The following is a 9,566-nucleotide window of genomic DNA, read 5'->3' as shown; positions in this document are numbered from 1 at the left end:
AGGCCTGAAGAGAGAGCAAAAGCAAAATCAGCTGCAGCTCCACAACCACATGCATATCAAGCAAACACACTACGAAACAAGCACAGAATCACATAAGCAGCCGTGAGAAGTGTCACTGCAGTTACGTGCCGTCAATTTAAAGTGTAAATCTGTACTTCTGCAACTGCTGTATAATGCCAGTGACACACCACAAATAGGTCAGGAAATAGAGCAAAGTAGGCTCTGACACTGCTCATCCTGTGTTAAGTATACCTGTGGTTTTAGATTATTGTTGGAGAATGTAAAAATGCTGATTATGTCTAACCACAAAGGCTTCCTCAACAAATATCTCATCTTTACAAAAGGGTAAGGTAAAATTCTTGTCTAGATCACATTTTCGACACAATGCAAAAGCAGCACAAAGATCAAAGAGGGTCTGACTCTATTTGGCCTTCCTTTGAATTTCACACAAAAAAAGTGAAACACTTTTAAGAAAACATGAAAGTAAATCCTCACGGTTCTTTCAAGCTGATCTGTTGCTTATTTGTGGAAAGCCCTTTACCAGAATAAGTCCAGCACATTGCAAAGCTATTTATACCTTTTGATTTCCTTCACATTTTGTAATGGTAAATCCACTAACCAGCATACCTTGTGCTATGTATTGATTCTATGTACTAACTAGACTAACACAAAGTAGCACATTGATAAGAAGTTATATATTTTACAAATAAAAGACTGAAATATAATATAATCTATAATCAGCCTCTCTGAGTTAGTAGTTTTAAAAAGCAAATTAAGCTGCAATTGCAACTGCTTTGCACATCTACAGACTAAACTTGTTTTATATGGCTCTCTGCAAATTAGCTCAAGCTCAGTCTGGCTAGATGAAAAGTGTCTGTAGACACTTTCTAATAAATTAGAAATTTACATTGTAGCTCTAGTAGTATGTCTGAATCACCTCCCCAATCATAAGTGTTTAGCAGCTCATGATGCTGCTATTGCCATGTTTCACAGTGGTGAAAGTTATGTCTTCAGGCTAAAGTGCAATGTAAGTCTACATTCACAGACAGCAATTTGTATGTTGGCTAAACAACTCAACTCAGAGAGCCTAACTTCATATGTTAGATGCAACAATTTATGTCTTGTGACTAACTGCAAAGAGTTCTCACTTTTTCATTAATGCCAGAGTTGTAGATGCGCATGAATAATGGTTGTTAGATTCTGCCACCAGAGCTGTGGATCTCTGCAGCTCCTCCAGAGCTACCCCAGGCCTCTTGGCTCTCCTCGGCTTGCCTGTCAGTTTGGGTGGTCAGTCACTCCTTATATTTTTTGCTTGATGGGTTGAACAGTGATCCGTTTAGAGTCTTTTACAGAACAAATAGATTTATATTTAGATTAAATCACACACAAGTGGATTCTACTGATTTCTGAAGGCCACTGCTGGAATTGGATTTTACTCAGGCAAATCAGACTAAAGGTGACTGAATACAAATGTATCCCCCACTTTTCAGATTTTATATAAAACAAACATAATGGGACAACATAATTAAGAAGTAGTAGTAGTTTTCTATTGCACTGTATCTTATGAGAATAGTAAAAGTAACAAACATTTCAACACTGCAAGGAAAAAGAGTCAAATAACAGAGACAAGTAAAATAAGGATTTTTCAAATGGAAAACCTGCGCTTGCCCTTTCCCGCCCCCCTCCCCCCCCCCCTCCTTTTTTTTTTTTTAATTCATCTGTGGCAAGAAAACAAAGCTTCAAATTCACGTCGTGCTACAATGGTAGAGGTCACATAGAAGAGCCCTGCACAGCTCCAGAGCAGCAGCAAAGGGCACAGAACAAAGGCTGCACTGTCCACTCTGAATTAACACAGGCTTACATCATCCTGGACTGCAACCTCACTCAGTCACGAAAATGATGTACACAACACCACACAGATAAAAAGTTGGCAGGCCTGGAGATATGTTTTGTTCTAGTTGCTTCAAGCTGCAGATAAAAAAAAAATAAATCAAAAAAAAAAAAATAAATCGTTGCACCCATTAGGAACTGGCTTACTCTTAAGGAATTCTGCAGATTGTGTCAAAAAGTGAACAAAATTGATTTTATTTTTGATTTTTTATTATTTCTTAACCTTGTAGTCTCATGCCATATTAGAAAGCACAGCTTAGCCTCCTCCCACTTCCCACTCCCTTTCAAGGATTACGGTCATTACAATCATTGTTGCATTTGCCTCTAATAATATCATTATAGAAGTGTAGCCTTGAATGTGTAATATTGCACAGTGTATCTAATTTGGAATCTGCACAGAGTCGATAATAATTGATTAAACTCAGCTTTAAATGACTTTACAAAGGCCGTGTATTGTTTTTATTTATTTTTTTTTTTTTAAATCTTTTAACCGCTTGGTGCGTTTCTTTTATGAAGGGAAAAAAAACATGTTCTCAGTTGTGGCACAGAAAGAAAGAGGGAATAAAGCAAAAAAGAAACCTGAGGAAATTACTCCCTAAAGAAAAAAACAAAAAAACTTTTCCAAACTAGAGTTAATGCAACTAAAGGCCTCTTAAAAATCAGTTTGACCATGAGTCTAAGCCACCTGCTGCTGCATAGATACCTCAGTGAGACGTGAAAACGTTACACATAAAACCACAGATAAAGAGCTGCCTGCAGCCACGGCTGCTCTGAGCAGCGTGTCTGCTCTGTGCTGAGATCAATGTAAGGATATGGGGCTGACCTAATCATATCTGACAGGGAGAAAGTAAGCAAACAACATTAGCATACACTGCATCTACTTCATATTTACAGAAGGGGTATTTCTGATTAACTAAGCAATAACAAGGAGGCCAAAAAATGAAGAAAATGCATCACTTCTGAGCGTGGGCCAGGTATTGCAGAAATTGGTGGAGATGCGAGCTGGACCATTAGGTGTTTTTCTCTGTCAGAGAGGATTAGGCTGTTTTGGTGCAGATTGAGAGGGTGCTTGATTGCTATGAAGCACAGTGTCACAGCAGCGATTCATAGGTGTGGCCGCACATAGACGAAAAAGGAGCAGGTGTGATTTAGCACAGGCAATAAAAGGGGAAACAAAAATGTGGCAGACACACACACACGCACAGTCAAAGCAGCCAAGAGCGCTGCGCTTTCAGGGTGATTTCAGATAAAGCGATAAATCTGCTTCCATTACAGTCAGGCAAAGAAAATCACCACTAAGATAGAAATTCAGTGTTTTCACCCTTTAGTGTATAATGCATGGCATATTGTAAACATAATGTAATTACAATCACACAGGGATTCACACTACTCTCTGAAATTATCTGCACCTTTGATAAAGATGTGTAAAAACCCCAAAACAAATGCTACCGTTAGCTCAAGTTACAAGTAGTAATAAAATTAGTTACTAAAACTATGCAGACGAAACAAAACTCCATATTACAATGTCACCAGGTGACTATTAATCCTTTCAAGCACCGAGCAGATGCTTAGGACAAATAAACGCGTGGTTGTGCCATAACCTTAGAAACAAAATAAAGTTTTCCTTACACCAAAAGACGAACGATCAAGAGTCAGCACATAGCTCCAACTATTACAGCGAGAAACTAGTGAACATGCCCATAACCTGGGAATGGTGAAGGACACATAATAGACACATGTAAACAATTACAAAGTTGTCCTTCAATCACCTGAAGAACATTTTCTAGATTAAAGGGCTAATGTACCAACGAGATCTTGAGAAACTCGTTGATGGGTTTATCTTTGGTCAAATTAATGACTGCAAAAAGATTCAGACAGCTGCAGATGACCCAGAAATGCCGCTGCTCGCGTCCTCACGAAAACCAGGAAGAGAGAGCACGTCGCTCCAGTTCTGAAGTCCTTATACTGGCTCCCTGTAACTCAGAGAATAAACTTTAAAATACTTTTGTTGGTTTATGAATCACTGAACGGCTTAACATCAAATCCATGATAGTCCTGATAGTCCTGTTGTTGTGCCAACCTTCCAGACCTCTCGGGTCTTCCAGAACCAGAAACAAACATGGAGAAGCGGCATTCAGCTTCTATGCACCACAAATCTGGAACCAACTTCCCAAAAGGAAAAAAAAAAAAAAAAAAAAAAAAAGCAAAGCTGTCAAAACTGAGTTCCATTAAATTAAGACTAAAAACTCACTTGTTTTTAGTTGCCTTTAACTTTTCAGTTTGCTATAGCTTTGTTTATTCTGCTACTTCAATGTTATTTTTAATTGTTTGCGGTTTTCTTTTTATAATGTGCAGCTTTTTAATAATGTTGCGACAGAAATAAAATTGTCACGCCATACATATTTTCCAGTCATCAGAGCTAGAGCTATTGCCATGCTTAACATTTTCTATAAAATAAATGTAGTTTAAGAATATATAATTTCTGTTTCACTTGGTTATAAATATAATAGAGACCTAATTCCCTGAGCCCCTCTTCAAAATTAAAATAAATAGACAATAAATAAATAAGAAAACATGCTATGAAAATAAGTGTGTTTATCTTTGGAGCTACAATTAAAATGTGAAAAACAATTTGAACTGTACCGAAGAGGGTAGAGGAGGACCCAAGCTTATGTTGCCAACACACAAAGTGAGCAAAAGGGTAAAGAGGATCAAGAAATCTCCAAAACTTACTAATAGAGGACTGCAGCAAAAAACTGCAGCTTGAAGTTCATAGAACAACAACCGGAAGATTTCCATTTGCTAGCAAGCTGTTTGCTAAGTGGTCACATCCACAGCAGGAGCAACGTTATCACATTTAGAAATTTAGCATTTTCTAAATGTGTCTAAATGTAAATACAGTGTTCAATTTGAATACTTTTGTTTTTAACAAAGTCACCTAACAATATAACTGAAGCATTTTTATTTTTACTTTCATTTTGAAGTCAGTCTGAATGCTAGGGAACTTCTAGCGAGTAACACAAGACTTTCTGTTTTCCTGCTGTTAAAATATGACTTAAGCCTTAATTCTTTGAGCCACTGTAGCATAGTGAAGAAAAAAATCTGCTTGGATCGTGTGCTTTGGTCAGAAGACCAAGATTAAGCTTTTTGACAGCAAACTTCCCAGGTGACTGTGGCATGAAACAAAAGAATGTGTGGAAAAGTACCTTGTGTATGGTGGAGAGACTGTAATGCTGTGGGCCTGTTTTCTTGTTTCCTTCTGAATCTTGTGTGTGGTATCAAGCACTCTTTGAAATACCAGAATATTTTAAACAGATATCTGGTGGCAGTAGCTAGGTCATACGGTCAGATTAATCAGATTCTGACTCTACCCTCTTCGGTTCTTAGCTTACAGACCTATTGGCAAAAGAAGTAAAAGTGGGTATGTCCAGAGAATAAACAGCAAAACTAAATATTGTTTTACAACAGAGTAAAACATTTCTTAAATGTAAGGCTTCTTCCTCAATAAATAAATGTATTCAGATTAAATGTGGTATTTAAAAAAAAAAAAAAACATGATGCTGCAGCAATGAGAGATGTGCTATTACCACATGGGGCCAATGACTGTAGTGGATACCATATGCCACAGCTTTCAATATATGCATGTAAATATGATGTCTGCATAAGATAAGTGGAGTTACTCAAACAGGATTTCACAAAATTTAAACAATGTTCTGACGCGTAGGTCAGTTTAAGGTTGTAAACATAGCCTCAGCCACCCGAACCTAACAGAAAAGCTGGGCATGACATTGATATTGAAGCGGTTTGATATCTGTTGATATCTTACATTGTTTCTGTTGTGGGCCTTCCTACCTCAAAATGACAAGTTATGGTCAAAATTCCTGGAATTCAGTGACTTTGCAGGCTACAAAGGGCGATTGTCTAAATATTACAAAGCAGGATCATGTGCGGAAAGTAAAAGCCCGATGCCATGCTTTATGCCCCCCTTCATCTCACTTCAGCCCACGCGTCCACCCACCAAAGTAGCAAGCCAATCATCACATGGACTGCCCTGTCAGGGGGATGAAGAGCCTGAACAAGGAAGAGGGCAGTGGTAACACAGCTGCCCGGCATGACCCGCGCAAAAGATAGCGCCCATATACTTTCTGACAGCCAGATTAATGAAACCCTATAGGAGCTCCTCTGTAGGCCTCCCAAAAGCCTGACGGAGACAGAATAGTCTAACCAGCACCATTCATTACTGCGGGTATACAGAGCACAGAAAGAGCACACACAGCACTGACAAACTAGCTCCTTGTGAGTAATAGCTAAAGAACTCATAAAGGAATACATACACATTTGTTGTGGATGCAGTAAATCTATGCCACTCCTTTTATGACTATCAAAAATCTGGCTTGTGCCCTGTAAAAATAAATCAGGCGTGCATGTGGTGCGGCGATGATGTGCAGTTATTTGGGAGTCAGCTATTTCATATGTTCAGTGAAAGGAGGCTTTCGATTAATTTTGTTTGTCTCCCTCTCTCTCAGTTATGCAGATTAGTGGCATTGAACGCATGGCGAAGAGAGAACAAGTTCCTTAAAGATACAGGAGAGTATTTTAGCAACTCAGATGGGAAAAAAAAATAGCAGGTTTGTAAGAAGGCCACCAACTGAGCCTCTACAAATAGATTAAAAAAAGTATGCTTTTAAAGCAACAGTCCAAACATTTTTGAATTAGTTTCTGTTGAAAGGTTTTATACATTTATCATCTTTCCTGCAATAAGTAACTGTTTTATCATTTTCATATATCGTAAGTCCCGACTGGGATTTCCTGAAGGCTAATGCTAACCGCTAGTCAAGGGGGCCAAGAAATTTCAGAAACCTCATTGTGGTTTATTCAAACTCTATTTTTTTGAACATTTAAAACTTTTTACTTTTCCTTTGACCATTTTTTTATACAGAACCTATCGCTAATTTAAGGAGGCAGAAAGCAGTGCACCATGAGTAATCTACCTATGTGAAAAATATATTAAGTGTTTCCGGTCAGAGTGAATGACAAATTAAAAAGCTAGGGAGTACAAAATCTAATAGATGCATTCTGATGTCTATCTCTGCTGTAGTTAAAGCTACAGTAGCATGTGTGTTGGATCAGACCGCACAGGTCAGCATTCGATCCATATGAATCAGAGTTGTCAGCAGTTCGCCACTTTTTATTTCTCTTGTACCAATTTTTATCTTGCCTATTGTGACCTAGCAGCATTCCCTAAAAGCTGCAGTTTTGAAGATGAGGACAAAATGTTCACTTGCTGCTTAACACATCCACCCTAAGTAGGTGGGAAGGGGAAAAGGTCATCAGGGGTTTTCACTTCACTTGTCATGATGCTACGCTGATTGTTGCACTCAGACATAACTTAAGTATTATGTTGAGTTGGTTCATATTTAAGCTAAACACCATAAACAACTACATGCAGAAATTTGAACTGTACTCATTTTATTTTTTTGTTACTTGGCTGCTTAAATGAGTGATGACGAATTTCCCGTTTGATACCCAGACCCAGAGGATTATCTTACTCTATAAAAGAGGTATTCTGCATCTGATCACTGTTAACAATAACCTCTGACTTGCCTATAAAATCTGCAAAGAGTAAAAAAAAAATGTAACTTTAATTACAAGGTCTAATCAGTAGCAGCAGTGTGGGGAAAATCTGCTTTGCTTCAAGTGCAAATTTGTTGATGTGCTGTGCTCAGAAGAGCCTAAACCATCCAGCCACTCTGGCACTTGCATTTCTCATTGAAAAGAATATTCAGCTGTTTTTAAGGCTGCAACTTTGTAAAGCATTTATATGCCTTGATTCTGCTAACTGGCCAACCACTAATCCCAAAGTATCAATTTCAATCTCTGAAGTGTCAAAAGGTCACAAATGCAAGTTATGGGACACTGAATATGAAACAGCCACAAGCAAACTAAAAAAAAAAAAACGCATGCAATGCCATATTATTATATATCAGTCTGTAAGTATTACACGTTAGATGTTAACTCTGCATTCAAAGCACTAATCTGTCTTTCTCAGTAGCTGTCACACATTAAGGCAAACCACTTACTCATGAAGCATATGCAAAGATGCCAACTCTAACACAATCTATTTCTCCCCAAACACACATACACACACATGCGCACACTGGCACATGCACATAGAATGTATTTTAAATCACTAATGTGTAAACAGTTGCTCATGTTTGCACAGACCACCTGTTCTTTCTGGACACAAACAAAGGTCTGGCGTATGACGGGGCGAATTAACAGTGTGGGGTGCGTAGGGGATGCCTTGCACAAGAGAAGCCTATCCACATGGTGTAGGCTGGATCAGATGGTTGGGCCCCGTGTGACGGAAGCCGCCTCCAATGTAAACTCGCACAGATCCCCTTCAGCCTGCAACATACTGATATGTTTTGCCTTTCCGACAAGTACAACCTCCCCTGACGAAAGCGACGCAAACCCTTGTTGCTATACCATTTAATTCAACAGGACTCCTAACAGCGAGGAGATAATCTTGTTTTTACGTCCGCGCCTCACGTCAGCCAATATTTGAGAACGAGGAAGGAGTTGAGGAGAAACTCGATCCACTTTGAGTTGCGAAAGCACTTGAAGGCACTAAAAACAAAAGTCATTAAACGAGTCATCACAAAATCACAGCAGGGCTCTGGTAATGCCACTTACAGTAGCTCATTAAGCTATGGCATCCACAGGAAAAAACTGACAAACAAAGAGCATAATCCAAGGCACATTAACTGGGCTGATAATTCAATGAACTCTCATTTGGCAGCCATCTTGCCCTTGTGATGGTCTTTTTTTTTTTTTTTCCTCTGTAGCAGAGCACCGACCCCTTATGAGTTTCCTAACTCTCTCTCCCTTCCTCTCTCTCGCTCTATCACACACACACACACACACACACTCATGCAAAAACACAAACACACACATGTATACACGCTCTCTGTCTCTATAAAACAACAAAACATCCACCATTAGACAACGGGGTACCAGCGTAATTAGAAAATGACTTCCTTTGCAATCCTAGCTAAGTAGTTTACACACTGTAATTACAGGGACAAAATCATCTTTTCATCATTTCACTGATTGAGCTCATCAACCCAGTGGGATCCCAGGACTGTGCTCAGGCAACATCTGGGCTAAGAGAATTAGCCCTTAGTTTAGCGGGCCTTTCGCAGTGGCAGGCGAAGCGGCGTGAACACCGGACATGGCGTTTCTGGAGCACGTCTCCAATTTTCCCCCTGTGTTGATCACAAGCTCCATCAAATTGCTGTTTATGGGTTTACTTGCTTTCAAGTAAATAACCAGAGGTGCATTTACTTTTCAATGACTACATGATTAATAAAAGCAGGAAAAACAGCCAAAATAATGAGTTAAAAAAAAAAAAAAAAAAACGCAACTCAAGAGAACCTCTTTAATTTTCACAAAGGGAACATCTGGGTCACCTGATATTAACATGACACAGATTAGACAACAGAATCTCTTCAACTGCTGAAGCTCAACCTTGTATTTTTTTGGAGGCGGGGGGTGAAATGGCCATCTACATATCATTAAGGATGCTAATACAGATGCTGAAAGTAAATCAAACAGTGTTGACGACTGATTCTCATGCATGTTTTGCCAGTCATGATTGCCATATTGGGGTTGCT

This window comes from Poecilia latipinna, unplaced genomic scaffold (genome assembly GCF_001443285.1).
Source record: "Poecilia latipinna isolate Pla-1442-1.1 unplaced genomic scaffold, P_latipinna-1.0 Scaffold810, whole genome shotgun sequence".
NCBI classification, from domain to species: Eukaryota; Metazoa; Chordata; class Actinopteri; order Cyprinodontiformes; family Poeciliidae; genus Poecilia; species Poecilia latipinna.
The sequence above is the reverse complement of the archived record's forward strand: the minus strand, read 5'-3'. Positions refer to the sequence as shown.